This window comes from Microcebus murinus, chromosome 27 (genome assembly GCF_040939455.1).
Source record: "Microcebus murinus isolate Inina chromosome 27, M.murinus_Inina_mat1.0, whole genome shotgun sequence".
Classification (NCBI taxonomy): Eukaryota; Metazoa; Chordata; class Mammalia; order Primates; family Cheirogaleidae; genus Microcebus; species Microcebus murinus.
Genome location: NC_134130.1, coordinates 20281718 through 20309329, shown reverse-complemented (window position 1 = coordinate 20309329; position 27612 = coordinate 20281718). Strand labels below are relative to the sequence as shown.

The window sequence follows — 27612 nt, the reverse complement described above, 5'->3', positions numbered from 1 at the left end:
AAAAAAAAAAAAAAAAAAAAAAAAAAAGCAGCAGCCTGTGGCACCCGGTATTCCCAGGCGGTCTCCCATCCAAGTACTAACCAGGCCCGACCCTGCTTAGCTTCCGAGACCAGACGAGATCGGGGGCGTTCAGGGTGGTGTGGCCCTAGACGGCGGCGGAGGGCGCCCCTGCCCCGCTCGAGAAGCCGAGCCTCTCTGGGCTTCCCCGCCGCCGCCTCCCGCCCCAGGCCCCGCGCCGGGCCGGGCCGGGCCGGCCTGGTCCCGCGGGCTCCCAGGGTCCGGGGTGATGGGCGGGGCGGGGCGGGGCGGGGCGGGGTGGGGGGCTGTCTCTCTCTACACACACACACACACACTCACACTCACTCACACTCACACAAGATGCGCCTCCACGGCTGGACTCGCCAAGGTGGAGCCCTCCCAGCCCCCCTCGTCTCCTCGCCCGGCCTCCTTCACCTACCCGCTGCCCACCCCCAGCGCGTCGCTGCCGCTGACTGCGCACGCGCGGGACGCTCGCCCTTTGACCCCAGCCAGGGGCCGCCCTCCCCCACAACCCCTTTCAGCTGCGCCCCCCCCCTCGCCCTGTGTGTGGGCTGCCGCCTATTCCCCCGGGCCAGGGCTGGGGCACAGCCAGTGTATGGGGCGTCTCTCTCTGGGGATGTGTCCCATGGGTTTGGTGGGGTGGCGTGGTTTGGGGGGCGCTGAAGAAATCAGTCCCCTCCATCTCCTACCTCTGGAAAACGCCCAAGCCCGTGGAGAACTGCCGGCACCGCTTCGTGGGGGCCGGGACCCTCCTCAGTGTCCTCCTGTGGCCCAGTCCAAGGGGCCTGGGCCTGGCCGGGGCTGCATTGGACCCCGACCACCCTGGCGTGTGGACTCGCTAAAAATCGGCCATTAGATATTGGATTCCAGCTTCCTGGAGGTCATTTCACTAATGAGTGCACCGGAAAGAGTTTCCTAATCCATCTGTGAGGGTGGCAACTGAAAGAGAATTTTAAAGCTGACAGAATAGGCGAGGGAAGGCATAGGAGATTTCCACAGCCAGCAAGGAAGACTTTCCCGAAATGGAAGAAAGAAACGAGCAAACAGAGACACCGGTAGCCCGCCCGGAAAAGAGTCTGCCCCTGAGAGAAAGCACCCTGACCAGGTTCACCCGTGGGTGGGTGGCGAGCTAGCGGCATTCAGAAGAGCGAGGCCCGCAGTCTGTGCGGAAGACACCTGCGCTCGGGTGTGTGTGGCGGAGCGATTCACAAGCAGCTCTAGATGTTAAACCAAGGAGAAGCCAGGGAGTTCCCAACGCCCCAGGTGTCCTCAGCCCACGACTGGCTGCTGTGGGAATGCGAAGCCCGGCTCCTTGTCTCAGAGCGGGGTTCCCAGGAGGATCAGGCTGAAGCTGGGACTTGGCCTCAAAGTGTCCCCTCGCATGGCCACCCCCTTCCCCTTCCTGCTCCTCTACTCCTGGTGCCCCTCCATCCAGGGGCCAGACCTTAAAGAGTCACCGCAAGAGAATCCTGGTCCCAAAGGAGCCTTCTGGGGGACCGGTGCTGAGAGAGGTTGTGGGCATGGCCCGCTGGGGCTCTGCCCGACCCAGGGCTGAGAGATGCCACCTCCCAGCTCTGGGTCCCTGCAGGAAGTGTTGGCAAGCACAGGGCCGGTCCTCCAAAGGCCCAGGTGCAGGGAGCCCAGGCCAAGCAGCCTGTGGAAGAAGCCACTTGCCGTGCCACCCCGGGAACAGGACTGCAGGCCCCGCCCTTCCCACCTCCTCCTCCTCCTCCTCCTCCTCCCCCCCGCCCCGCCCCCACAGGGCACAGGGCTCAGAGACACCTCAGACTCTTGCTACCCAAAGTGCAAAGGGCATCAGTTGCTCCTCCAACACCCCCCCCCCCGCCCAGCAGACCACGTTGTCCAGCCAGCCCCCGGGCCTCCCTGGGGTGCCCAGCACAAAAGTGCAGACACCCACCGGACCCTCAGTCTCAGTTTTCGGAGGTTTTTGCCACTCTAAGGACCCGCAGGCCAGCTGGGCCTTCGGGCAGGACAGAGAGCCCCGGAATCCGACGTGGAGAGCTGCGTGTACGTCCCCATCAGGAGGCGGTCCCCACCTCCGCGGCTCTCCCCTTGCGGGGAGCGGCAGCCCAGCCGGCAGCCGCAGGGCCTCAGGGAAGACACCAGGCTGGGCCCCCGCGGCACAGCGGGGGCACGTCCCCCGCACTCACGCGACTTAGGGACGGCTGCTGGAGACTGCTGCGGCCACCCTGCTGCCGGGTTTCTGGAGGGCTTCCTGGAAGCAGCATCCACACCAAGCCCTTGGAAGGCCCAGGCGACGGAGGAGCCGGTCAGGCAGGGGCCGAGGACGGTGAGAGGCCGGGCGGGAAGGAGCGTGTCAGACAGGGGCAGAGGACGGTGACAGGGCGGGCGGGGAGGAGCCGGTCAGGCGGGGGCCCAGGACAGTGACGGGCCTGGCCGGGGAGGAGTGCGTCAGGCAGGGGCAGAGGAGACGGGCTGGGTAAGGGTTAGGGTTACAGTTAGGGCACAATTCACAATCCCAAAGACGTGGAAGCGACCCGAGTGCCCATCCATCCAGGAGTGCATCAATAAAATGTGGCACGTGGACACCACGGAGTGCCATTCGGCTGTGAGGAGCAGCGGTGAGAGGGCGCCTCTCGTGTTCTCCTGGCCAGAGCTGGAACCCGTTCCAGTAGGCCAAGTATCCCAAGAATGGACACACGAGCACCACGTGAGCGCGCTCACCAGCAAATTGGTACGAACGGATGGACGCCTAAGTGGACAGAGAGGAATCACCTTCATCGGGTGGGTGTCGGGCGGGTGGGGGGAGGGGAGGGGCATACACATCCATTAGGCATGGGGTGGGTGCGCACCGACTGGGGGATGGGCGCACTTGAAGCTCTGACCCGAGGGGGGAGGCTTGGAGAGGGCAAGGCACCCGACCTTAACATTGGTACCCCCACAATACGCTGGAACAACATGAGAGGTATATGAATAAGAACACAGGGGGGGCCGGGCGCGGTGGCTCACGCCTGTAATCCTAGCTCTCTGGGAGGCCGAGGCGGGCGGATTGCTCCAGGTCAGGAGTTCGAAACCAGCCTGAGCAAGAGCGAGACCCCGTCTCTACTAAAAATAGAGAGAAATTAATTGGCCAACTAATATATATAGAAAAACACAGCCGGGCGTGGTGGTGCATGCCTGTAGTCCCAACTACTCGGGAGGCTGAGGCAGCAGGATTGCTTGAGCCCGGAGATTGAGGTTGCTGTGAGCTAGGCTGACGCCATGGCACTCACTCTAGCCTGGGCAGCAAAACGAGACTCTGTCTCAAAAAAAAAAAAAAAAAAAAGAACACAGGGGGGAGGGCGGCACGGGCAACACATGTCACCTGAATACTTGTACTCCCATCATCTGCTTGAAAAGAGAGAGAAAAGAAAATGCAATCCTAGAGGTAAGAGACACTTTTTAAAAATAATGAATCCGAAGAGAAAAGTAAAAGGAGGCCTGTGGAGCAGGTCTGGGTGTGACTCCGGATCCCCCAACATCAGGTGCCACCACCAAAGATTCCTGCGTGTAGCCCATAGAACCCCAAAAGCAACGGGACGAGTTCTGGTCACATACTCCCTCAAAATGACATCCTGGCCTTCTTCTGGAACTCCCTCCCCTCTCAGACTCTCAAGGTTTCCTCCAGCGTGTCGGTTCCCACAGAGCAGACCTTTGGTCTGAGACCTGACAGTCCAGATGCCACGCATGCTGCCGCGTGGCGGCGGTGTCGCGGCTTGGGACAAGAGGAGGCCCCACGGTGCGGGCTGGGGCGCCAGGCACCGCGCGCGCGCTGAGGGTGGGGGTGACCCCCACCCCGGGCCGCCGCCGCGCTCCCAGAAAGGGGACAGAACAAGAGGCAAAAAAAAAAAAAAAAAAAAAAAAAAGCAGCAGCCTGTGGCACCCGGTATTCCCAGGCGGTCTCCCATCCAAGTACTAACCAGGCCCGACCCTGCTTAGCTTCCGAGACCAGACGAGATCGGGGGCGTTCAGGGTGGTGTGGCCCTAGATGGCGGCGGAGGGCGCCCCTGCCCCGCTCGAGAAGCCGAGCCTCTCTGGGCTTCCCCGCCGCCGCCTCCCGCCCCAGGCCCCACGCCGGGCCGGGCCGGGCCGGCCTGGTCCCGCGGGCTCCCAGGGTCCGGGGTGATGGGCGGGGCGGGGCGGGGCGGGGCGGGGTGGGGGGCTGTCTCTCTCTACACACACACACACACACTCACACTCACTCACACTCACACAAGATGCGCCTCCACGGCTGGACTCGCCAAGGTGGAGCCCTCCCAGCCCCCCTCGTCTCCTCGCCCGGCCTCCTTCACCTACCCGCTGCCCACCCCCAGCGCGTCGCTGCCGCTGACTGCGCACGCGCGGGACGCTCGCCCTTTGACCCCAGCCAGGGGCCGCCCTCCCCCACAACCCCTTTCAGCTGCGCCCCCCCCCTCGCCCTGTGTGTGGGCTGCCGCCTATTCCCCCGGGCCAGGGCTGGGGCACAGCCAGTGTATGGGGCGTCTCTCTCTGGGGATGTGTCCCATGGGTTTGGTGGGGTGGCGTGGTTTGGGGGGCGCTGAAGAAATCAGTCCCCTCCATCTCCTACCTCTGGAAAACGCCCAAGCCCGTGGAGAACTGCCGGCACCGCTTCGTGGGGGCCGGGACCCTCCTCAGTGTCCTCCTGTGGCCCAGTCCAAGGGGCCTGGGCCTGGCCGGGGCTGCATTGGACCCCGACCACCCTGGCGTGTGGACTCGCTAAAAATCGGCCATTAGATATTGGATTCCAGCTTCCTGGAGGTCATTTCACTAATGAGTGCACCGGAAAGAGTTTCCTAATCCATCTGTGAGGGTGGCAACTGAAAGAGAATTTTAAAGCTGACAGAATAGGCGAGGGAAGGCATAGGAGATTTCCACAGCCAGCAAGGAAGACTTTCCCGAAATGGAAGAAAGAAACGAGCAAACAGAGACACCGGTAGCCCGCCCGGAAAAGAGTCTGCCCCTGAGAGAAAGCACCCTGACCAGGTTCACCCGTGGGTGGGTGGCGAGCTAGCGGCATTCAGAAGAGCGAGGCCCGCAGTCTGTGCGGAAGACACCTGCGCTCGGGTGTGTGTGGCGGCGCGATTCACAAGCAGCTCTAGATGTTAAACCAAGGAGAAGCCAGGGAGTTCCCAACGCCCCAGGTGTCCTCAGCCCACGACTGGCTGCTGTGGGAATGCGAAGCCCGGCTCCTTGTCTCAGAGCGGGGTTCCCAGGAGGATCAGGCTGAAGCTGGGACTTGGCCTCAAAGTGTCCCCTCGCACGGCCACCCCCTTCCCCTTCCTGCTCCTCTACTCCTGGTGCCCCTCCATCCAGGGGCCAGACCTTAAAGAGTCACCGCAAGAGAATCCTGGTCCCAAAGGAGCCTTCTGGGGGACCGGTGCTGAGAGAGGTTGTGGGCATGGCCCGCTGGGGCTCTGCCCGACCCAGGGCTGAGAGATGCCACCTCCCAGCTCTGGGTCCCTGCAGGAAGTGTTGGCAAGCACAGGGCCGGTCCTCCAAAGGCCCAGGTGCAGGGAGCCCAGGCCAAGCAGCCTGTGGAAGAAGCCACTTGCCGTGCCACCCCGGGAACAGGACTGCAGGCCCCGCCCTTCCCACCTCCTCCTCCTCCTCCTCCTCCTCCCCCCCGCCCCGCCCCCACAGGGCACAGGGCTCAGAGACACCTCAGACTCTTGCTACCCAAAGTGCAAAGGGCATCAGTTGCTCCTCCAACACCCCCCCCCCCCGCCCAGCAGACCACGTTGTCCAGCCAGCCCCCGGGCCTCCCTGGGGTGCCCAGCACAAAAGTGCAGACACCCACCGGACCCTCAGTCTCAGTTTTCGGAGGTTTTTGCCACTCTAAGGACCCGCAGGCCAGCTGGGCCTTCGGGCAGGACAGAGAGCCCCGGAATCCGACGTGGAGAGCTGCGTGTACGTCCCCATCAGGAGGCGGTCCCCACCTCCGCGGCTCTCCCCTTGCGGGGAGCGGCAGCCCAGCCGGCAGCCGCAGGGCCTCAGGGAAGACACCAGGCTGGGCCCCCGCGGCACAGCGGGGGCACGTCCCCCGCACTCACGCGACTTAGGGACGGCTGCTGGAGACTGCTGCGGCCACCCTGCTGCCGGGTTTCTGGAGGGCTTCCTGGAAGCAGCATCCACACCAAGCCCTTGGAAGGCCCAGGCGACGGAGGAGCCGGTCAGGCAGGGGCCGAGGACGGTGAGAGGCCGGGCGGGAAGGAGCGTGTCAGACAGGGGCAGAGGACGGTGACAGGCCGGGCGGGGAGGAGCCGGTCAGGCGGGGGCCCAGGACAGTGACGGGCCTGGCCGGGGAGGAGTGCGTCAGGCAGGGGCAGAGGAGACGGGCTGGGTAAGGGTTAGGGTTACAGTTAGGGCACAATTCACAATCCCAAAGACGTGGAAGCGACCCGAGTGCCCATCCATCCAGGAGTGCATCAATAAAATGTGGCACGTGGACACCACGGAGTGCCATTCGGCTGTGAGGAGCAGCGGTGAGAGGGCGCCTCTCGTGTTCTCCTGGCCAGAGCTGGAACCCGTTCCAGTAGGCCAAGTATCCCAAGAATGGACACACGAGCACCACGTGAGCGCGCTCACCAGCAAATTGGTACGAACGGATGGACGCCTAAGTGGACAGAGAGGAATCACCTTCATCGGGTGGGTGTCGGGCGGGTGGGGGGAGGGGAGGGGCATACACATCCATTAGGCATGGGGTGGGTGCGCACCGACTGGGGGATGGGCGCACTTGAAGCTCTGACCCGAGGGGGGAGGCTTGGAGAGGGCAAGGCACCCGACCTTAACATTGGTACCCCCACAATACGCTGGAACAACATGAGAGGTATATGAATAAGAACACAGGGGGGGCCGGGCGCGGTGGCTCACGCCTGTAATCCTAGCTCTCTGGGAGGCCGAGGCGGGCGGATTGCTCCAGGTCAGGAGTTCGAAACCAGCCTGAGCAAGAGCGAGACCCCGTCTCTACTAAAAATAGAGAGAAATTAATTGGCCAACTAATATATATAGAAAAACACAGCCGGGCGTGGTGGTGCATGCCTGTAGTCCCAACTACTCGGGAGGCTGAGGCAGCAGGATTGCTTGAGCCCGGAGATTGAGGTTGCTGTGAGCTAGGCTGACGCCATGGCACTCACTCTAGCCTGGGCAGCAAAACGAGACTCTGTCTCAAAAAAAAAAAAAAAAAAAAGAACACAGGGGGGAGGGCGGCACGGGCAACACATGTCACCTGAATACTTGTACTCCCATCATCTGCTTGAAAAGAGAGAGAAAAGAAAATGCAATCCTAGAGGTAAGAGACACTTTTTAAAAATAATGAATCCGAAGAGAAAAGTAAAAGGAGGCCTGTGGAGCAGGTCTGGGTGTGACTCCGGATCCCCCAACATCAGGTGCCACCACCAAAGATTCCTGCGTGTAGCCCATAGAACCCCAAAAGCAACGGGACGAGTTCTGGTCACATACTCCCTCAAAATGACATCCTGGCCTTCTTCTGGAACTCCCTCCCCTCTCAGACTCTCAAGGTTTCCTCCAGCGTGTCGGTTCCCACAGAGCAGACCTTTGGTCTGAGACCTGACAGTCCAGATGCCACGCATGCTGCCGCGTGGCGGCGGTGTCGCGGCTTGGGACAAGAGGAGGCCCCACGGTGCGGGCTGGGGCGCCAGGCACCGCGCGCGCGCTGAGGGTGGGGGTGACCCCCACCCCGGGCCGCCGCCGCGCTCCCAGAAAGGGGACAGAACAAGAGGCAAAAAAAAAAAAAAAAAAAAAAAAAAAGCAGCAGCCTGTGGCACCCGGTATTCCCAGGCGGTCTCCCATCCAAGTACTAACCAGGCCCGACCCTGCTTAGCTTCCGAGACCAGACGAGATCGGGGGCGTTCAGGGTGGTGTGGCCCTAGACGGCGGCGGAGGGCGCCCCTGCCCCGCTCGAGAAGCCGAGCCTCTCTGGGCTTCCCCGCCGCCGCCTCCCGCCCCAGGCCCCACGCCGGGCCGGGCCGGGCCGGCCTGGTCCCGCGGGCTCCCAGGGTCCGGGGTGATGGGCGGGGCGGGGCGGGGCGGGGCGGGGTGGGGGGCTGTCTCTCTCTACACACACACACACACACTCACACTCACACTCACACAAGATGCGCCTCCACGGCTGGACTCGCCAAGGTGGAGCCCTCCCAGCCCCCCTCGTCTCCTCGCCCGGCCTCCTTCACCTACCCGCTGCCCACCCCCAGCGCGTCGCTGCCGCTGACTGCGCACGCGCGGGACGCTCGCCCTTTGACCCCAGCCAGGGGCCGCCCTCCCCCACAACCCCTTTCAGCTGCGCCCCCCCCCTCGCCCTGTGTGTGGGCTGCCGCCTATTCCCCCGGGCCAGGGCTGGGGCACAGCCAGTGTATGGGGCGTCTCTCTCTGGGGATGTGTCCCATGGGTGGGGTGGGGTGGCGTGGTTTGGGGGGCGCTGAAGAAATCAGTCCCCTCCATCTCCTACCTCTGGAAAACGCCCAAGCCCGTGGAGAACTGCCGGCACCGCTTCGTGGGGGCCGGGACCCTCCTCAGTGTCCTCCTGTGGCCCAGTCCAAGGGGCCTGGGCCTGGCCGGGGCTGCATTGGACCCCGACCACCCTGGCGTGTGGACTCGCTAAAAATCGGCCATTAGATATTGGATTCCAGCTTCCTGGAGGTCATTTCACTAATGAGTGCACCGGAAAGAGTTTCCTAATCCATCTGTGAGGGTGGCAACTGAAAGAGAATTTTAAAGCTGACAGAATAGGCGAGGGAAGGCATAGGAGATTTCCACAGCCAGCAAGGAAGACTTTCCCGAAATGGAAGAAAGAAACGAGCAAACAGAGACACCGGTAGCCCGCCCGGAAAAGAGTCTGCCCCTGAGAGAAAGCACCCTGACCAGGTTCACCCGTGGGTGGGTGGCGAGCTAGCGGCATTCAGAAGAGCGAGGCCCGCAGTCTGTGCGGAAGACACCTGCGCTCGGGTGTGTGTGGCGGCGCGATTCACAACCAGCTCTAGATGTTAAACCAAGGAGAAGCCAGGGAGTTCCCAACGCCCCAGGTGTCCTCAGCCCACGACTGGCTGCTGTGGGAATGCGAAGCCCGGCTCCTTGTCTCAGAGCGGGGTTCCCAGGAGGATCAGGCTGAAGCTGGGACTTGGCCTCAAAGTGTCCCCTCGCACGGCCACCCCCTTCCCCTTCCTGCTCCTCTACTCCTGGTGCCCCTCCATCCAGGGGCCAGACCTTAAAGAGTCACCGCAAGAGAATCCTGGTCCCAAAGGAGCCTTCTGGGGGACCGGTGCTGAGAGAGGTTGTGGGCATGGCCCGCTGGGGCTCTGCCCGACCCAGGGCTGAGAGATGCCACCTCCCAGCTCTGGGTCCCTGCAGGAAGTGTTGGCAAGCACAGGGCCGGTCCTCCAAAGGCCCAGGTGCAGGGAGCCCAGGCCAAGCAGCCTGTGGAAGAAGCCACTTGCCGTGCCACCCCGGGAACAGGACTGCAGGCCCCGCCCTTCCCACCTCCTCCTCCTCCTCCTCCTCCTCCCCCCCGCCCCGCCCCCACAGGGCACAGGGCTCAGAGACACCTCAGACTCTTGCTACCCAAAGTGCAAAGGGCATCAGTTGCTCCTCCAACACCCCCCCCCCCCGCCCAGCAGACCACGTTGTCCAGCCAGCCCCCGGGCCTCCCTGGGGTGCCCAGCACAAAAGTGCAGACACCCACCGGACCCTCAGTCTCAGTTTTCGGAGGTTTTTGCCACTCTAAGGACCCGCAGGCCAGCTGGGCCTTCGGGCAGGACAGAGAGCCCCGGAATCCGACGTGGAGAGCTGCGTGTACGTCCCCATCAGGAGGCGGTCCCCACCTCCGCGGCTCTCCCCTTGCGGGGAGCGGCAGCCCAGCCGGCAGCCGCAGGGCCTCAGGGAAGACACCAGGCTGGGCCCCCGCGGCACAGCGGGGGCACGTCCCCCGCACTCACGCGACTTAGGGACGGCTGCTGGAGACTGCTGCGGCCACCCTGCTGCCGGGTTTCTGGAGGGCTTCCTGGAAGCAGCATCCACACCAAGCCCTTGGAAGGCCCAGGCGACGGAGGAGCCGGTCAGGCAGGGGCCGAGGACGGTGAGAGGCCGGGCGGGAAGGAGCGTGTCAGACAGGGGCAGAGGACGGTGACAGGCCGGGCGGGGAGGAGCCGGTCAGGCGGGGGCCCAGGACAGTGACGGGCCTGGCCGGGGAGGAGTGCGTCAGGCAGGGGCAGAGGAGACGGGCTGGGTAAGGGTTAGGGTTACAGTTAGGGCACAATTCACAATCCCAAAGACGTGGAAGCGACCCGAGTGCCCATCCATCCAGGAGTGCATCAATAAAATGTGGCACGTGGACACCACGGAGTGCCATTCGGCTGTGAGGAGCAGCGGTGAGAGGGCGCCTCTCGTGTTCTCCTGGCCAGAGCTGGAACCCGTTCCAGTAGGCCAAGTATCCCAAGAATGGACACACGAGCACCACGTGAGCGCGCTCACCAGCAAATTGGTACGAACGGATGGACGCCTAAGTGGACAGAGAGGAATCACCTTCATCGGGTGGGTGTCGGGCGGGTGGGGGGAGGGGAGGGGCATACACATCCATTAGGCATGGGGTGGGTGCGCACCGACTGGGGGATGGGCGCACTTGAAGCTCTGACCCGAGGGGGGAGGCTTGGAGAGGGCAAGGCACCCGACCTTAACATTGGTACCCCCACAATACGCTGGAACAACATGAGAGGTATATGAATAAGAACACAGGGGGGGCCGGGCGCGGTGGCTCACGCCTGTAATCCTAGCTCTCTGGGAGGCCGAGGCGGGCGGATTGCTCCAGGTCAGGAGTTCGAAACCAGCCTGAGCAAGAGCGAGACCCCGTCTCTACTAAAAATAGAGAGAAATTAATTGGCCAACTAATATATATAGAAAAACACAGCCGGGCGTGGTGGTGCATGCCTGTAGTCCCAACTACTCGGGAGGCTGAGGCAGCAGGATTGCTTGAGCCCGGAGATTGAGGTTGCTGTGAGCTAGGCTGACGCCATGGCACTCACTCTAGCCTGGGCAGCAAAACGAGACTCTGTCTCAAAAAAAAAAAAAAAAAAAAGAACACAGGGGGGAGGGCGGCACGGGCAACACATGTCACCTGAATACTTGTACTCCCATCATCTGCTTGAAAAGAGAGAGAAAAGAAAATGCAATCCTAGAGGTAAGAGACACTTTTTAAAAATAATGAATCCGAAGAGAAAAGTAAAAGGAGGCCTGTGGAGCAGGTCTGGGTGTGACTCCGGATCCCCCAACATCAGGTGCCACCACCAAAGATTCCTGCGTGTAGCCCATAGAACCCCAAAAGCAACGGGACGAGTTCTGGTCACATACTCCCTCAAAATGACATCCTGGCCTTCTTCTGGAACTCCCTCCCCTCTCAGACTCTCAAGGTTTCCTCCAGCGTGTCGGTTCCCACAGAGCAGACCTTTGGTCTGAGACCTGACAGTCCAGATGCCACGCATGCTGCCGCGTGGCGGCGGTGTCGCGGCTTGGGACAAGAGGAGGCCCCACGGTGCGGGCTGGGGCGCCAGGCACCGCGCGCGCGCTGAGGGTGGGGGTGACCCCCACCCCGGGCCGCCGCCGCGCTCCCAGAAAGGGGACAGAACAAGAGGCAAAAAAAAAAAAAAAAAAAAAAAAAAAGCAGCAGCCTGTGGCACCCGGTATTCCCAGGCGGTCTCCCATCCAAGTACTAACCAGGCCCGACCCTGCTTAGCTTCCGAGACCAGACGAGATCGGGGGCGTTCAGGGTGGTGTGGCCCTAGACGGCGGCGGAGGGCGCCCCTGCCCCGCTCGAGAAGCCGAGCCTCTCTGGGCTTCCCCGCCGCCGCCTCCCGCCCCAGGCCCCACGCCGGGCCGGGCCGGGCCGGCCTGGTCCCGCGGGCTCCCAGGGTCCGGGGTGATGGGCGGGGCGGGGCGGGGCGGGGCGGGGTGGGGGGCTGTCTCTCTCTACACACACACACACACACTCACACTCACTCACACTCACACAAGATGCGCCTCCACGGCTGGACTCGCCAAGGTGGAGCCCTCCCAGCCCCCCTCGTCTCCTCGCCCGGCCTCCTTCACCTACCCGCTGCCCACCCCCAGCGCGTCGCTGCCGCTGACTGCGCACGCGCGGGACGCTCGCCCTTTGACCCCAGCCAGGGGCCGCCCTCCCCCACAACCCCTTTCAGCTGCGCCCCCCCCCTCGCCCTGTGTGTGGGCTGCCGCCTATTCCCCCGGGCCAGGGCTGGGGCACAGCCAGTGTATGGGGCGTCTCTCTCTGGGGATGTGTCCCATGGGTTTGGTGGGGTGGCGTGGTTTGGGGGGCGCTGAAGAAATCAGTCCCCTCCATCTCCTACCTCTGGAAAACGCCCAAGCCCGTGGAGAACTGCCGGCACCGCTTCGTGGGGGCCGGGACCCTCCTCAGTGTCCTCCTGTGGCCCAGTCCAAGGGGCCTGGGCCTGGCCGGGGCTGCATTGGACCCCGACCACCCTGGCGTGTGGACTCGCTAAAAATCGGCCATTAGATATTGGATTCCAGCTTCCTGGAGGTCATTTCACTAATGAGTGCACCGGAAAGAGTTTCCTAATCCATCTGTGAGGGTGGCAACTGAAAGAGAATTTTAAAGCTGACAGAATAGGCGAGGGAAGGCATAGGAGATTTCCACAGCCAGCAAGGAAGACTTTCCCGAAATGGAAGAAAGAAACGAGCAAACAGAGACACCGGTAGCCCGCCCGGAAAAGAGTCTGCCCCTGAGAGAAAGCACCCTGACCAGGTTCACCCGTGGGTGGGTGGCGAGCTAGCGGCATTCAGAAGAGCGAGGCCCGCAGTCTGTGCGGAAGACACCTGCGCTCGGGTGTGTGTGGCGGCGCGATTCACAAGCAGCTCTAGATGTTAAACCAAGGAGAAGCCAGGGAGTTCCCAACGCCCCAGGTGTCCTCAGCCCACGACTGGCTGCTGTGGGAATGCGAAGCCCGGCTCCTTGTCTCAGAGCGGGGTTCCCAGGAGGATCAGGCTGAAGCTGGGACTTGGCCTCAAAGTGTCCCCTCGCATGGCCACCCCCTTCCCCTTCCTGCTCCTCTACTCCTGGTGCCCCTCCATCCAGGGGCCAGACCTTAAAGAGTCACCGCAAGAGAATCCTGGTCCCAAAGGAGCCTTCTGGGGGACCGGTGCTGAGAGAGGTTGTGGGCATGGCCCGCTGGGGCTCTGCCCGACCCAGGGCTGAGAGATGCCACCTCCCAGCTCTGGGTCCCTGCAGGAAGTGTTGGCAAGCACAGGGCCGGTCCTCCAAAGGCCCAGGTGCAGGGAGCCCAGGCCAAGCAGCCTGTGGAAGAAGCCACTTGCCGTGCCACCCCGGGAACAGGACTGCAGGCCCCGCCCTTCCCACCTCCTCCTCCTCCTCCTCCTCCTCCCCCCCGCCCCGCCCCCACAGGGCACAGGGCTCAGAGACACCTCAGACTCTTGCTACCCAAAGTGCAAAGGGCATCAGTTGCTCCTCCAACACCCCCCCCCCCGCCCAGCAGACCACGTTGTCCAGCCAGCCCCCGGGCCTCCCTGGGGTGCCCAGCACAAAAGTGCAGACACCCACCGGACCCTCAGTCTCAGTTTTCGGAGGTTTTTGCCACTCTAAGGACCCGCAGGCCAGCTGGGCCTTCGGGCAGGACAGAGAGCCCCGGAATCCGACGTGGAGAGCTGCGTGTACGTCCCCATCAGGAGGCGGTCCCCACCTCCGCGGCTCTCCCCTTGCGGGGAGCGGCAGCCCAGCCGGCAGCCGCAGGGCCTCAGGGAAGACACCAGGCTGGGCCCCCGCGGCACAGCGGGGGCACGTCCCCCGCACTCACGCGACTTAGGGACGGCTGCTGGAGACTGCTGCGGCCACCCTGCTGCCGGGTTTCTGGAGGGCTTCCTGGAAGCAGCATCCACACCAAGCCCTTGGAAGGCCCAGGCGACGGAGGAGCCGGTCAGGCAGGGGCCGAGGACGGTGAGAGGCCGGGCGGGAAGGAGCGTGTCAGACAGGGGCAGAGGACGGTGACAGGCCGGGCGGGGAGGAGCCGGTCAGGCGGGGGCCCAGGACAGTGACGGGCCTGGCCGGGGAGGAGTGCGTCAGGCAGGGGCAGAGGAGACGGGCTGGGTAAGGGTTAGGGTTACAGTTAGGGCACAATTCACAATCCCAAAGACGTGGAAGCGACCCGAGTGCCCATCCATCCAGGAGTGCATCAATAAAATGTGGCACGTGGACACCACGGAGTGCCATTCGGCTGTGAGGAGCAGCGGTGAGAGGGCGCCTCTCGTGTTCTCCTGGCCAGAGCTGGAACCCGTTCCAGTAGGCCAAGTATCCCAAGAATGGACACACGAGCACCACGTGAGCGCGCTCACCAGCAAATTGGTACGAACGGATGGACGCCTAAGTGGACAGAGAGGAATCACCTTCATCGGGTGGGTGTCGGGCGGGTGGGGGGAGGGGAGGGGCATACACATCCATTAGGCATGGGGTGGGTGCGCACCGACTGGGGGATGGGCGCACTTGAAGCTCTGACCCGAGGGGGGAGGCTTGGAGAGGGCAAGGCACCCGACCTTAACATTGGTACCCCCACAATACGCTGGAACAACATGAGAGGTATATGAATAAGAACACAGGGGGGGCCGGGCGCGGTGGCTCACGCCTGTAATCCTAGCTCTCTGGGAGGCCGAGGCGGGCGGATTGCTCCAGGTCAGGAGTTCGAAACCAGCCTGAGCAAGAGCGAGACCCCGTCTCTACTAAAAATAGAGAGAAATTAATTGGCCAACTAATATATATAGAAAAACACAGCCGGGCGTGGTGGTGCATGCCTGTAGTCCCAACTACTCGGGAGGCTGAGGCAGCAGGATTGCTTGAGCCCGGAGATTGAGGTTGCTGTGAGCTAGGCTGACGCCATGGCACTCACTCTAGCCTGGGCAGCAAAACGAGACTCTGTCTCAAAAAAAAAAAAAAAAAAAAGAACACAGGGGGGAGGGCGGCACGGGCAACACATGTCACCTGAATACTTGTACTCCCATCATCTGCTTGAAAAGAGAGAGAAAAGAAAATGCAATCCTAGAGGTAAGAGACACTTTTTAAAAATAATGAATCCGAAGAGAAAAGTAAAAGGAGGCCTGTGGAGCAGGTCTGGGTGTGACTCCGGATCCCCCAACATCAGGTGCCACCACCAAAGATTCCTGCGTGTAGCCCATAGAACCCCAAAAGCAACGGGACGAGTTCTGGTCACATACTCCCTCAAAATGACATCCTGGCCTTCTTCTGGAACTCCCTCCCCTCTCAGACTCTCAAGGTTTCCTCCAGCGTGTCGGTTCCCACAGAGCAGACCTTTGGTCTGAGACCTGACAGTCCAGATGCCACGCATGCTGCCGCGTGGCGGCGGTGTCGCGGCTTGGGACAAGAGGAGGCCCCACGGTGCGGGCTGGGGCGCCAGGCACCGCGCGCGCGCTGAGGGTGGGGGTGACCCCCACCCCGGGCCGCCGCCGCGCTCCCAGAAAGGGGACAGAACAAGAGGCAAAAAAAAAAAAAAAAAAAAAAAAAAGCAGCAGCCTGTGGCACCCGGTATTCCCAGGCGGTCTCCCATCCAAGTACTAACCAGGCCCGACCCTGCTTAGCTTCCGAGACCAGACGAGATCGGGGGCGTTCAGGGTGGTGTGGCCCTAGACGGCGGCGGAGGGCGCCCCTGCCCCGCTCGAGAAGCCGAGCCTCTCTGGGCTTCCCCGCCGCCGCCTCCCGCCCCAGGCCCCGCGCCGGGCCGGGCCGGGCCGGCCGGGTCCCGCGGGCTCCCAGGGTCGGGGGTGATGGGCGGGGCGGGGCGGGGTGGGGGGCTGTCTCTCTATACACACACACACACACTCACACTCACTCACACTCACACAAGATGCGCCTCCACGGCTGGACTCGCCAAGGTGGAGCCCTCCCAGCCCCCCTCGTCTCCTCGCCCGGCCTCCTTCACCTACCCGCTGCCCACCCCCAGCGCGTCGCTGCCGCTGACTGCGCACGCGCGGGACGCTCGCCCTTTGACCCCAGCCAGGGGCCGCCCTCCCCCACAACCCCTTTCAGCTGCGCCCCCCCCTGGCCCTGTGGGTGGGCTGCCGCCTATTCCCCCGGGCCAGGGCTGGGGCACAGCCAGTGTATGGGGCGTCTCTCTCTGGGGATGTGTCCCATGGGTGGGGTGGGGTGGCGTGGTTTGGGGGGCGCTGAAGAAATCAGTCCCCTCCATCTCCTACCTCTGGAAAACGCCCAAGCCCGTGGAGAACTGCCGGCACCGCTTCGTGGGGGCCGGGACCCTCCTCCGTGTCCTCCTGTGGCCCAGTCCAAGGGGCCTGGGCCTGGCCGGGGCTGCATTGGACCCCGACCACCCTGGCGTGTGGACTCGCTAAAAATCGGCCATTAGATATTGGATTCCAGCTTCCTGGAGGTCATTTCACTAATGAGTGCACCGGAAAGAGTTTCCTAATCCATCTGTGAGGGTGGCAACTGAAAGAGAATTTTAAAGCTGACAGAATAGGCGAGGGAAGGCATAGGAGATTTCCACAGCCAGCAAGGAAGACTTTCCCGAAATGGAAGAAAGAAACGAGCAAACAGAGACACCGGTAGCCCGCCCGGAAAAGAGTCTGCCCCTGAGAGAAAGCACCCTGACCAGGTTCACCCGTGGGTGGGTGGCGAGCTAGCGGCATTCAGAAGAGCGAGGCCCGCAGTCTGTGCGGAAGACACCTGCGCTCGGGTGTGTGTGGCGGCGCGATTCCCAAGCAGCTCTAGACGTTAAACCAAGGAGAAGCCAGGGAGTTCCCAACGCCCCAGGTGTCCTCAGCCCACGACTGGCTGCTGTGGGAATGCGAAGCCCGGCTCCTTGTCTCAGAGCGGGGTTCCCAGGAGGATCAGGCTGAAGCTGGGACTTGGCCTCAAAGTGTCCCCTCGCATGGCCACCCCCTTCCCCTTCCTGCTCCTCTACTCCTGGTGCCCCTCCATCCAGGGGCCAGACCTTAAAGAGTCACCGCAAGAGAATCCTGGTCCCAAAGGAGCCTTCTGGGGGACCGGTGCTGAGAGAGGTTGTGGGCATGGCCCGCTGGGGCTCTGCCCGACGCAGGGCTGAGAGATGCCACCTCCCAGCTCTGGGTCCCTGCAGGAAGTGTTGGCAAGCACAGGGCCGGTCCTCCAAAGGCCCAGGTGCAGGGAGCCCAGGCCAAGCAGCCTGTGGAAGAAGCCACTTGCCGTGCCACCCCCGGGAACAGGACTGCAGGCCCCGGCCCTTCCCACCTCCTCCTCCTCCTCCTCCTCCTCCCCCCCGCCCCGCCCCCACAGGGCACAGGGCTCAGAGACACCTCAGACTCTTGCTACCCAAAGTGCAAAGGGCATCAGTTGCTCCTCCAACACCCCCCCCCCCGCCCAGCAGACCACGTTGTCCAGCCAGCCCCCGGGCCTCCCTGGGGTGCCCAGCACAAAAGTGCAGACACCCACCGGACCCTCAGTCTCAGTTTTCGGAGGTTTTTGCCACTCTAAGGACCCGCAGGCCAGCTGGGCCTTCGGGCAGGACAGAGAGCCCCGGAATCCGACGTGGAGAGCTGCGTGTACGTCCCCATCAGGAGGCGGTCCCCACCTCCGCGGCTCTCCCCTTGCGGGGAGCGGCAGCCCAGCCGGCAGCCGCAGGGCCTCAGGGAAGACACCAGGCTGGGCCCCCGCGGCACAGCGGGGGCACGTCCCCCGCACTCACGCGACTTAGGGACGGCTGCTGGAGACTGCTGCGGCCACCCTGCTGCCGGGTTTCTGGAGGGCTTCCTGGAAGCAGCATCCACACCAAGCCCTTGGAAGGCCCAGGCGACGGAGGAGCCGGTCAGGCAGGGGCCGAGGACGGTGAGAGGCCGGGCGGGAAGGAGCGTGTCAGACAGGGGCAGAGGACGGTGACAGGCCGGGCGGGGAGGAGCCGGTCAGGCGGGGGCCCAGGACAGTGACGGGCCTGGCCGGGGAGGAGTGCGTCAGGCAGGGGCAGAGGAGACGGGCTGGGTAAGGGTTAGGGTTACAGTTAGGGCACAATTCACAATCCCAAAGACGTGGAAGCGACCCGAGTGCCCATCCATCCAGGAGTGCATCAATAAAATGTGGCACGTGGACACCACGGAGTGCCATTCGGCTGTGAGGAGCAGCGGTGAGAGGGCGCCTCTCGTGTTCTCCTGGCCAGAGCTGGAACCCGTTCCAGTAGGCCAAGTATCCCAAGAATGGACACACGAGCACCACGTGAGCGCGCTCACCAGCAAATTGGTACGAACGGATGGACGCCTAAGTGGACAGAGAGGAATCACCTTCATCGGGTGGGTGTCGGGCGGGTGGGGGGAGGGGAGGGGCATACACATCCATTAGGCATGGGGTGGGTGCGCACCGACTGGGGGATGGGCGCACTTGAAGCTCTGACCCGAGGGGGGAGGCTTGGAGAGGGCAAGGCACCCGACCTTAACATTGGTACCCCCACAATACGCTGGAACAACATGAGAGGTATATGAATAAGAACACAGGGGGGGCCGGGCGCGGTGGCTCACGCCTGTAATCCTAGCTCTCTGGGAGGCCGAGGCGGGCGGATTGCTCCAGGTCAGGAGTTCGAAACCAGCCTGAGCAAGAGCGAGACCCCGTCTCTACTAAAAATAGAGAGAAATTAATTGGCCAACTAATATATATAGAAAAACACAGCCGGGCGTGGTGGTGCATGCCTGTAGTCCCAACTACTCGGGAGGCTGAGGCAGCAGGATTGCTTGAGCCCGGAGATTGAGGTTGCTGTGAGCTAGGCTGACGCCATGGCACTCACTCTAGCCTGGGCAGCAAAACGAGACTCTGTCTCAAAAAAAAAAAAAAAAAAAAGAACACAGGGGGGAGGGCGGCACGGGCAACACATGTCACCTGAATACTTGTACTCCCATCATCTGCTTGAAAAGAGAGAGAAAAGAAAATGCAATCCTAGAGGTAAGAGACACTTTTTAAAAATAATGAATCCGAAGAGAAAAGTAAAAGGAGGCCTGTGGAGCAGGTCTGGGTGTGACTCCGGATCCCCCAACATCAGGTGCCACCACCAAAGATTCCTGCGTGTAGCCCATAGAACCCCAAAAGCAACGGGACGAGTTCTGGTCACATACTCCCTCAAAATGACATCCTGGCCTTCTTCTGGAACTCCCTCCCCTCTCAGACTCTCAAGGTTTCCTCCAGCGTGTCGGTTCCCACAGAGCAGACCTTTGGTCTGAGACCTGACAGTCCAGATGCCACGCATGCTGCCGCGTGGCGGCGGTGTCGCGGCTTGGGACAAGAGGAGGCCCCACGGTGCGGGCTGGGGCGCCAGGCACCGCGCGCGCGCTGAGGGTGGGGGTGACCCCCACCCCGGGCCGCCGCCGCGCTCCCAGAAAGGGGACAGAACAAGAGGCAAAAAAAAAAAAAAAAAAAAAAAAAAAGCAGCAGCCTGTGGCACCCGGTATTCCCAGGCGGTCTCCCATCCAAGTACTAACCAGGCCCGACCCTGCTTAGCTTCCGAGACCAGACGAGATCGGGGGCGTTCAGGGTGGTGTGGCCCTAGACGGCGGCGGAGGGCGCCCCTGCCCCGCTCGAGAAGCCGAGCCTCTCTGGGCTTCCCCGCCGCCGCCTCCCGCCCCAGGCCCCGCGCCGGGCCGGGCCGGGCCGGCCTGGTCCCGCGGGCTCCCAGGGTCCGGGGTGATGGGCGGGGCGGGGCGGGGCGGGGCGGGGTGGGGGGCTGTCTCTCTCTACACACACACACACACACTCACACTCACTCACACTCACACAAGATGCGCCTCCACGGCTGGACTCGCCAAGGTGGAGCCCTCCCAGCCCCCCTCGTCTCCTCGCCCGGCCTCCTTCACCTACCCGCTGCCCACCCCCAGCGCGTCGCTGCCGCTGACTGCGCACGCGCGGGACGCTCGCCCTTTGACCCCAGCCAGGGGCCGCCCTCCCCCACAACCCCTTTCAGCTGCGCCCCCCCCCTCGCCCTGTGTGTGGGCTGCCGCCTATTCCCCCGGGCCAGGGCTGGGGCACAGCCAGTGTATGGGGCGTCTCTCTCTGGGGATGTGTCCCATGGGTTTGGTGGGGTGGCGTGGTTTGGGGGGCGCTGAAGAAATCAGTCCCCTCCATCTCCTACCTCTGGAAAACGCCCAAGCCCGTGGAGAACTGCCGGCACCGCTTCGTGGGGGCCGGGACCCTCCTCAGTGTCCTCCTGTGGCCCAGTCCAAGGGGCCTGGGCCTGGCCGGGGCTGCATTGGACCCCGACCACCCTGGCGTGTGGACTCGCTAAAAATCGGCCATTAGATATTGGATTCCAGCTTCCTGGAGGTCATTTCACTAATGAGTGCACCGGAAAGAGTTTCCTAATCCATCTGTGAGGGTGGCAACTGAAAGAGAATTTTAAAGCTGACAGAATAGGCGAGGGAAGGCATAGGAGATTTCCACAGCCAGCAAGGAAGACTTTCCCGAAATGGAAGAAAGAAACGAGCAAACAGAGACACCGGTAGCCCGCCCGGAAAAGAGTCTGCCCCTGAGAGAAAGCACCCTGACCAGGTTCACCCGTGGGTGGGTGGCGAGCTAGCGGCATTCAGAAGAGCGAGGCCCGCAGTCTGTGCGGAAGACACCTGCGCTCGGGTGTGTGTGGCGGCGCGATTCACAAGCAGCTCTAGATGTTAAACCAAGGAGAAGCCAGGGAGTTCCCAACGCCCCAGGTGTCCTCAGCCCACGACTGGCTGCTGTGGGAATGCGAAGCCCGGCTCCTTGTCTCAGAGCGGGGTTCCCAGGAGGATCAGGCTGAAGCTGGGACTTGGCCTCAAAGTGTCCCCTCGCATGGCCACCCCCTTCCCCTTCCTGCTCCTCTACTCCTGGTGCCCCTCCATCCAGGGGCCAGACCTTAAAGAGTCACCGCAAGAGAATCCTGGTCCCAAAGGAGCCTTCTGGGGGACCGGTGCTGAGAGAGGTTGTGGGCATGGCCCGCTGGGGCTCTGCCCGACCCAGGGCTGAGAGATGCCACCTCCCAGCTCTGGGTCCCTGCAGGAAGTGTTGGCAAGCACAGGGCCGGTCCTCCAAAGGCCCAGGTGCAGGGAGCCCAGGCCAAGCAGCCTGTGGAAGAAGCCACTTGCCGTGCCACCCCGGGAACAGGACTGCAGGCCCCGCCCTTCCCACCTCCTCCTCCTCCTCCTCCTCCTCCCCCCCGCCCCGCCCCCACAGGGCACAGGGCTCAGAGACACCTCAGACTCTTGCTACCCAAAGTGCAAAGGGCATCAGTTGCTCCTCCAACACCCCCCCCCCCCGCCCAGCAGACCACGTTGTCCAGCCAGCCCCCGGGCCTCCCTGGGGTGCCCAGCACAAAAGTGCAGACACCCACCGGACCCTCAGTCTCAGTTTTCGGAGGTTTTTGCCACTCTAAGGACCCGCAGGCCAGCTGGGCCTTCGGGCAGGACAGAGAGCCCCGGAATCCGACGTGGAGAGCTGCGTGTACGTCCCCATCAGGAGGCGGTCCCCACCTCCGCGGCTCTCCCCTTGCGGGGAGCGGCAGCCCAGCCGGCAGCCGCAGGGCCTCAGGGAAGACACCAGGCTGGGCCCCCGCGGCACAGCGGGGGCACGTCCCCCGCACTCACGCGACTTAGGGACGGCTGCTGGAGACTGCTGCGGCCACCCTGCTGCCGGGTTTCTGGAGGGCTTCCTGGAAGCAGCATCCACACCAAGCCCTTGGAAGGCCCAGGCGACGGAGGAGCCGGTCAGGCAGGGGCCGAGGACGGTGAGAGGCCGGGCGGGAAGGAGCGTGTCAGACAGGGGCAGAGGACGGTGACAGGCCGGGCGGGGAGGAGCCGGTCAGGCGGGGGCCCAGGACAGTGACGGGCCTGGCCGGGGAGGAGTGCGTCAGGCAGGGGCAGAGGAGACGGGCTGGGTAAGGGTTAGGGTTACAGTTAGGGCACAATTCACAATCCCAAAGACGTGGAAGCGACCCGAGTGCCCATCCATCCAGGAGTGCATCAATAAAATGTGGCACGTGGACACCACGGAGTGCCATTCGGCTGTGAGGAGCAGCGGTGAGAGGGCGCCTCTCGTGTTCTCCTGGCCAGAGCTGGAACCCGTTCCAGTAGGCCAAGTATCCCAAGAATGGACACACGAGCACCACGTGAGCGCGCTCACCAGCAAATTGGTACGAACGGATGGACGCCTAAGTGGACAGAGAGGAATCACCTTCATCGGGTGGGTGTCGGGCGGGTGGGGGGAGGGGAGGGGCATACACATCCATTAGGCATGGGGTGGGTGCGCACCGACTGGGGGATGGGCGCACTTGAAGCTCTGACCCGAGGGGGGAGGCTTGGAGAGGGCAAGGCACCCGACCTTAACATTGGTACCCCCACAATACGCTGGAACAACATGAGAGGTATATGAATAAGAACACAGGGGGGGCCGGGCGCGGTGGCTCACGCCTGTAATCCTAGCTCTCTGGGAGGCCGAGGCGGGCGGATTGCTCCAGGTCAGGAGTTCGAAACCAGCCTGAGCAAGAGCGAGACCCCGTCTCTACTAAAAATAGAGAGAAATTAATTGGCCAACTAATATATATAGAAAAACACAGCCGGGCGTGGTGGTGCATGCCTGTAGTCCCAACTACTCGGGAGGCTGAGGCAGCAGGATTGCTTGAGCCCGGAGATTGAGGTTGCTGTGAGCTAGGCTGACGCCATGGCACTCACTCTAGCCTGGGCAGCAAAACGAGACTCTGTCTCAAAAAAAAAAAAAAAAAAAAGAACACAGGGGGGAGGGCGGCACGGGCAACACATGTCACCTGAATACTTGTACTCCCATCATCTGCTTGAAAAGAGAGAGAAAAGAAAATGCAATCCTAGAGGTAAGAGACACTTTTTAAAAATAATGAATCCGAAGAGAAAAGTAAAAGGAGGCCTGTGGAGCAGGTCTGGGTGTGACTCCGGATCCCCCAACATCAGGTGCCACCACCAAAGATTCCTGCGTGTAGCCCATAGAACCCCAAAAGCAACGGGACGAGTTCTGGTCACATACTCCCTCAAAATGACATCCTGGCCTTCTTCTGGAACTCCCTCCCCTCTCAGACTCTCAAGGTTTCCTCCAGCGTGTCGGTTCCCACAGAGCAGACCTTTGGTCTGAGACCTGACAGTCCAGATGCCACGCATGCTGCCGCGTGGCGGCGGTGTCGCGGCTTGGGACAAGAGGAGGCCCCACGGTGCGGGCTGGGGCGCCAGGCACCGCGCGCGCGCTGAGGGTGGGGGTGACCCCCACCCCGGGCCGCCGCCGCGCTCCCAGAAAGGGGACAGAACAAGAGGCAAAAAAAAAAAAAAAAAAAAAAAAAAGCAGCAGCCTGTGGCACCCGGTATTCCCAGGCGGTCTCCCATCCAAGTACTAACCAGGCCCGACCCTGCTTAGCTTCCGAGACCAGACGAGATCGGGGGCGTTCAGGGTGGTGTGGCCCTAGACGGCGGCGGAGGGCGCCCCTGCCCCGCTCGAGAAGCCGAGCCTCTCTGGGCTTCCCCGCCGCCGCCTCCCGCCCCAGGCCCCGCGCCGGGCCGGGCCGGGCCGGCCGGGTCCCGCGGGCTCCCAGGGTCGGGGGTGATGGGCGGGGCGGGGCGGGGTGGGGGGCTGTCTCTCTATACACACACACACACACTCACACTCACTCACACTCACACAAGATGCGCCTCCACGGCTGGACTCGCCAAGGTGGAGCCCTCCCAGCCCCCCTCGTCTCCTCGCCCGGCCTCCTTCACCTACCCGCTGCCCACCCCCAGCGCGTCGCTGCCGCTGACTGCGCACGCGCGGGACGCTCGCCCTTTGACCCCAGCCAGGGGCCGCCCTCCCCCACAACCCCTTTCAGCTGCGCCCCCCCCTGGCCCTGTGGGTGGGCTGCCGCCTATTCCCCCGGGCCAGGGCTGGGGCACAGCCAGTGTATGGGGCGTCTCTCTCTGGGGATGTGTCCCATGGGTGGGGTGGGGTGGCGTGGTTTGGGGGGCGCTGAAGAAATCAGTCCCCTCCATCTCCTACCTCTGGAAAACGCCCAAGCCCGTGGAGAACTGCCGGCACCGCTTCGTGGGGGCCGGGACCCTCCTCCGTGTCCTCCTGTGGCCCAGTCCAAGGGGCCTGGGCCTGGCCGGGGCTGCATTGGACCCCGACCACCCTGGCGTGTGGACTCGCTAAAAATCGGCCATTAGATATTGGATTCCAGCTTCCTGGAGGTCATTTCACTAATGAGTGCACCGGAAAGAGTTTCCTAATCCATCTGTGAGGGTGGCAACTGAAAGAGAATTTTAAAGCTGACAGAATAGGCGAGGGAAGGCATAGGAGATTTCCACAGCCAGCAAGGAAGACTTTCCCGAAATGGAAGAAAGAAACGAGCAAACAGAGACACCGGTAGCCCGCCCGCAAAAGAGTCTGCCCCTGAGAGAAAGCACCCTGACCAGGTTCACCCGTGGGTGGGTGGCGAGCTAGCGGCATTCAGAAGAGCGAGGCCCGCAGTCTGTGCGGAAGACACCTGCGCTCGGGTGTGTGTGGCGGCGCGATTCCCAAGCAGCTCTAGACGTTAAACCAAGGAGAAGCCAGGGAGTTCCCAACGCCCCAGGTGTCCTCAGCCCACGACTGGCTGCTGTGGGAATGCGAAGCCCGGCTCCTTGTCTCAGAGCGGGGTTCCCAGGAGGATCAGGCTGAAGCTGGGACTTGGCCTCAAAGTGTCCCCTCGCATGGCCACCCCCTTCCCCTTCCTGCTCCTCTACTCCTGGTGCCCCTCCATCCAGGGGCCAGACCTTAAAGAGTCACCGCAAGAGAATCCTGGTCCCAAAGGAGCCTTCTGGGGGACCGGTGCTGAGAGAGGTTGTGGGCATGGCCCGCTGGGGCTCTGCCCGACGCAGGGCTGAGAGATGCCACCTCCCAGCTCTGGGTCCCTGCAGGAAGTGTTGGCAAGCACAGGGCCGGTCCTCCAAAGGCCCAGGTGCAGGGAGCCCAGGCCAAGCAGCCTGTGGAAGAAGCCACTTGCCGTGCCACCCCCGGGAACAGGACTGCAGGCCCCGGCCCTTCCCACCTCCTCCTCCTCCTCCTCCTCCTCCCCCCCGCCCCGCCCCCACAGGGCACAGGGCTCAGAGACACCTCAGACTCTTGCTACCCAAAGTGCAAAGGGCATCAGTTGCTCCTCCAACACCCCCCCCCCGCCCAGCAGACCACGTTGTCCAGCCAGCCCCCGGGCCTCCCTGGGGTGCCCAGCACAAAAGTGCAGACACCCACCGGACCCTCAGTCTCAGTTTTCGGAGGTTTTTGCCACTCTAAGGACCCGCAGGCCAGCTGGGCCTTCGGGCAGGACAGAGAGCCCCGGAATCCGACGTGGAGAGCTGCGTGTACGTCCCCATCAGGAGGCGGTCCCCACCTCCGCGGCTCTCCCCTTGCGGGGAGCGGCAGCCCAGCCGGCAGCCGCAGGGCCTCAGGGAAGACACCAGGCTGGGCCCCCGCGGCACAGCGGGGGCACGTCCCCCGCACTCACGCGACTTAGGGACGGCTGCTGGAGACTGCTGCGGCCACCCTGCTGCCGGGTTTCTGGAGGGCTTCCTGGAAGCAGCATCCACACCAAGCCCTTGGAAGGCCCAGGCGACGGAGGAGCCGGTCAGGCAGGGGCCGAGGACGGTGAGAGGCCGGGCGGGAAGGAGCGTGTCAGACAGGGGCAGAGGACGGTGACAGGCCGGGCGGGGAGGAGCCGGTCAGGCGGGGGCCCAGGACAGTGACGGGCCTGGCCGGGGAGGAGTGCGTCAGGCAGGGGCAGAGGAGACGGGCTGGGTAAGGGTTAGGGTTACAGTTAGGGCACAATTCACAATCCCAAAGACGTGGAAGCGACCCGAGTGCCCATCCATCCAGGAGTGCATCAATAAAATGTGGCACGTGGACACCACGGAGTGCCATTCGGCTGTGAGGAGCAGCGGTGAGAGGGCGCCTCTCGTGTTCTCCTGGCCAGAGCTGGAACCCGTTCCAGTAGGCCAAGTATCCCAAGAATGGACACACGAGCACCACGTGAGCGCGCTCACCAGCAAATTGGTACGAACGGATGGACGCCTAAGTGGACAGAGAGGAATCACCTTCATCGGGTGGGTGTCGGGCGGGTGGGGGGAGGGGAGGGGCATACACATCCATTAGGCATGGGGTGGGTGCGCACCGACTGGGGGATGGGCGCACTTGAAGCTCTGACCCGAGGGGGGAGGCTTGGAGAGGGCAAGGCACCCGACCTTAACATTGGTACCCCCACAATACGCTGGAACAACATGAGAGGTATATGAATAAGAACACAGGGGGGGCCGGGCGCGGTGGCTCACGCCTGTAATCCTAGCTCTCTGGGAGGCCGAGGCGGGCGGATTGCTCCAGGTCAGGAGTTCGAAACCAGCCTGAGCAAGAGCGAGACCCCGTCTCTACTAAAAATAGAGAGAAATTAATTGGCCAACTAATATATATAGAAAAACACAGCCGGGCGTGGTGGTGCATGCCTGTAGTCCCAACTACTCGGGAGGCTGAGGCAGCAGGATTGCTTGAGCCCGGAGATTGAGGTTGCTGTGAGCTAGGCTGACGCCATGGCACTCACTCTAGCCTGGGCAGCAAAACGAGACTCTGTCTCAAAAAAAAAAAAAAAAAAAAGAACACAGGGGGGAGGGCGGCACGGGCAACACATGTCACCTGAATACTTGTACTCCCATCATCTGCTTGAAAAGAGAGAGAAAAGAAAATGCAATCCTAGAGGTAAGAGACACTTTTTAAAAATAATGAATCCGAAGAGAAAAGTAAAAGGAGGCCTGTGGAGCAGGTCTGGGTGTGACTCCGGATCCCCCAACATCAGGTGCCACCACCAAAGATTCCTGCGTGTAGCCCATAGAACCCCAAAAGCAACGGGACGAGTTCTGGTCACATACTCCCTCAAAATGACATCCTGGCCTTCTTCTGGAACTCCCTCCCCTCTCAGACTCTCAAGGTTTCCTCCAGCGTGTCGGTTCCCACAGAGCAGACCTTTGGTCTGAGACCTGACAGTCCAGATGCCACGCATGCTGCCGCGTGGCGGCGGTGTCGCGGCTTGGGACAAGAGGAGGCCCCACGGTGCGGGCTGGGGCGCCAGGCACCGCGCGCGCGCTGAGGGTGGGGGTGACCCCCACCCCGGGCCGCCGCCGCGCTCCCAGAAAGGGGACAGAACAAGAGGCAAAAAAAAAAAAAAAAAAAAAAAAAAAGCAGCAGCCTGTGGCACCCGGTATTCCCAGGCGGTCTCCCATCCAAGTACTAACCAGGCCCGACCCTGCTTAGCTTCCGAGACCAGACGAGATCGGGGGCGTTCAGGGTGGTGTGGCCCTAGACGGCGGCGGAGGGCGCCCCTGCCCCGCTCGAGAAGCCGAGCCTCTCTGGGCTTCCCCGCCGCCGCCTCCCGCCCCAGGCCCCGCGCCGGGCCGGGCCGGGCTGGTTGAGTTCGCCGGCCGGGTCCCGCTGGCTCCCAGGGACGGGGGTGATGGGCGGGGCGGGGCGGGGCGGGGCGGGGTGGGGGGGCT

The 27612-nt window shown here is 62.9% G+C and overlaps 7 non-coding genes and 1 pseudogene across 7 annotated transcripts; all 8 read right to left on the bottom strand.

Moving 5' to 3' along the window:
* Positions 1 to 32: 32 nt before the first annotated feature.
* Positions 33 to 151, bottom strand: LOC142864902 (5S ribosomal RNA). The gene has a single exon (XR_012915212.1). It is a non-coding gene; the product is annotated as a 5S ribosomal RNA (ribosomal RNA).
* Positions 152 to 3931: 3780 nt separating this feature from the next.
* LOC142864921 (uncharacterized) lies at positions 3932 to 4050 on the bottom strand (annotated as a pseudogene).
* Positions 4051 to 7832: 3782 nt separating this feature from the next.
* On the bottom strand, positions 7833 to 7951 carry LOC142864901 (5S ribosomal RNA). The gene has a single exon (XR_012915211.1). It is a non-coding gene; the product is annotated as a 5S ribosomal RNA (ribosomal RNA).
* Positions 7952 to 11729: 3778 nt separating this feature from the next.
* LOC142864900 (5S ribosomal RNA) lies at positions 11730 to 11848 on the bottom strand. The gene has a single exon (XR_012915210.1). It is a non-coding gene; the product is annotated as a 5S ribosomal RNA (ribosomal RNA).
* Positions 11849 to 15628: 3780 nt separating this feature from the next.
* On the bottom strand, positions 15629 to 15747 carry LOC142864899 (5S ribosomal RNA). Its single transcript, XR_012915209.1, has one exon. It is a non-coding gene; the product is annotated as a 5S ribosomal RNA (ribosomal RNA).
* A 3770-nt stretch (positions 15748 to 19517) lies between these two features.
* On the bottom strand, positions 19518 to 19636 carry LOC142864898 (5S ribosomal RNA). Its single transcript, XR_012915208.1, has one exon. It is a non-coding gene; the product is annotated as a 5S ribosomal RNA (ribosomal RNA).
* A 3781-nt stretch (positions 19637 to 23417) lies between these two features.
* LOC142864896 (5S ribosomal RNA) lies at positions 23418 to 23536 on the bottom strand. Its single transcript, XR_012915206.1, has one exon. It is a non-coding gene; the product is annotated as a 5S ribosomal RNA (ribosomal RNA).
* Positions 23537 to 27305: 3769 nt separating this feature from the next.
* LOC142864895 (5S ribosomal RNA) lies at positions 27306 to 27424 on the bottom strand. The gene has a single exon (XR_012915205.1). It is a non-coding gene; the product is annotated as a 5S ribosomal RNA (ribosomal RNA).
* Positions 27425 to 27612: the final 188 nt, after the last annotated feature.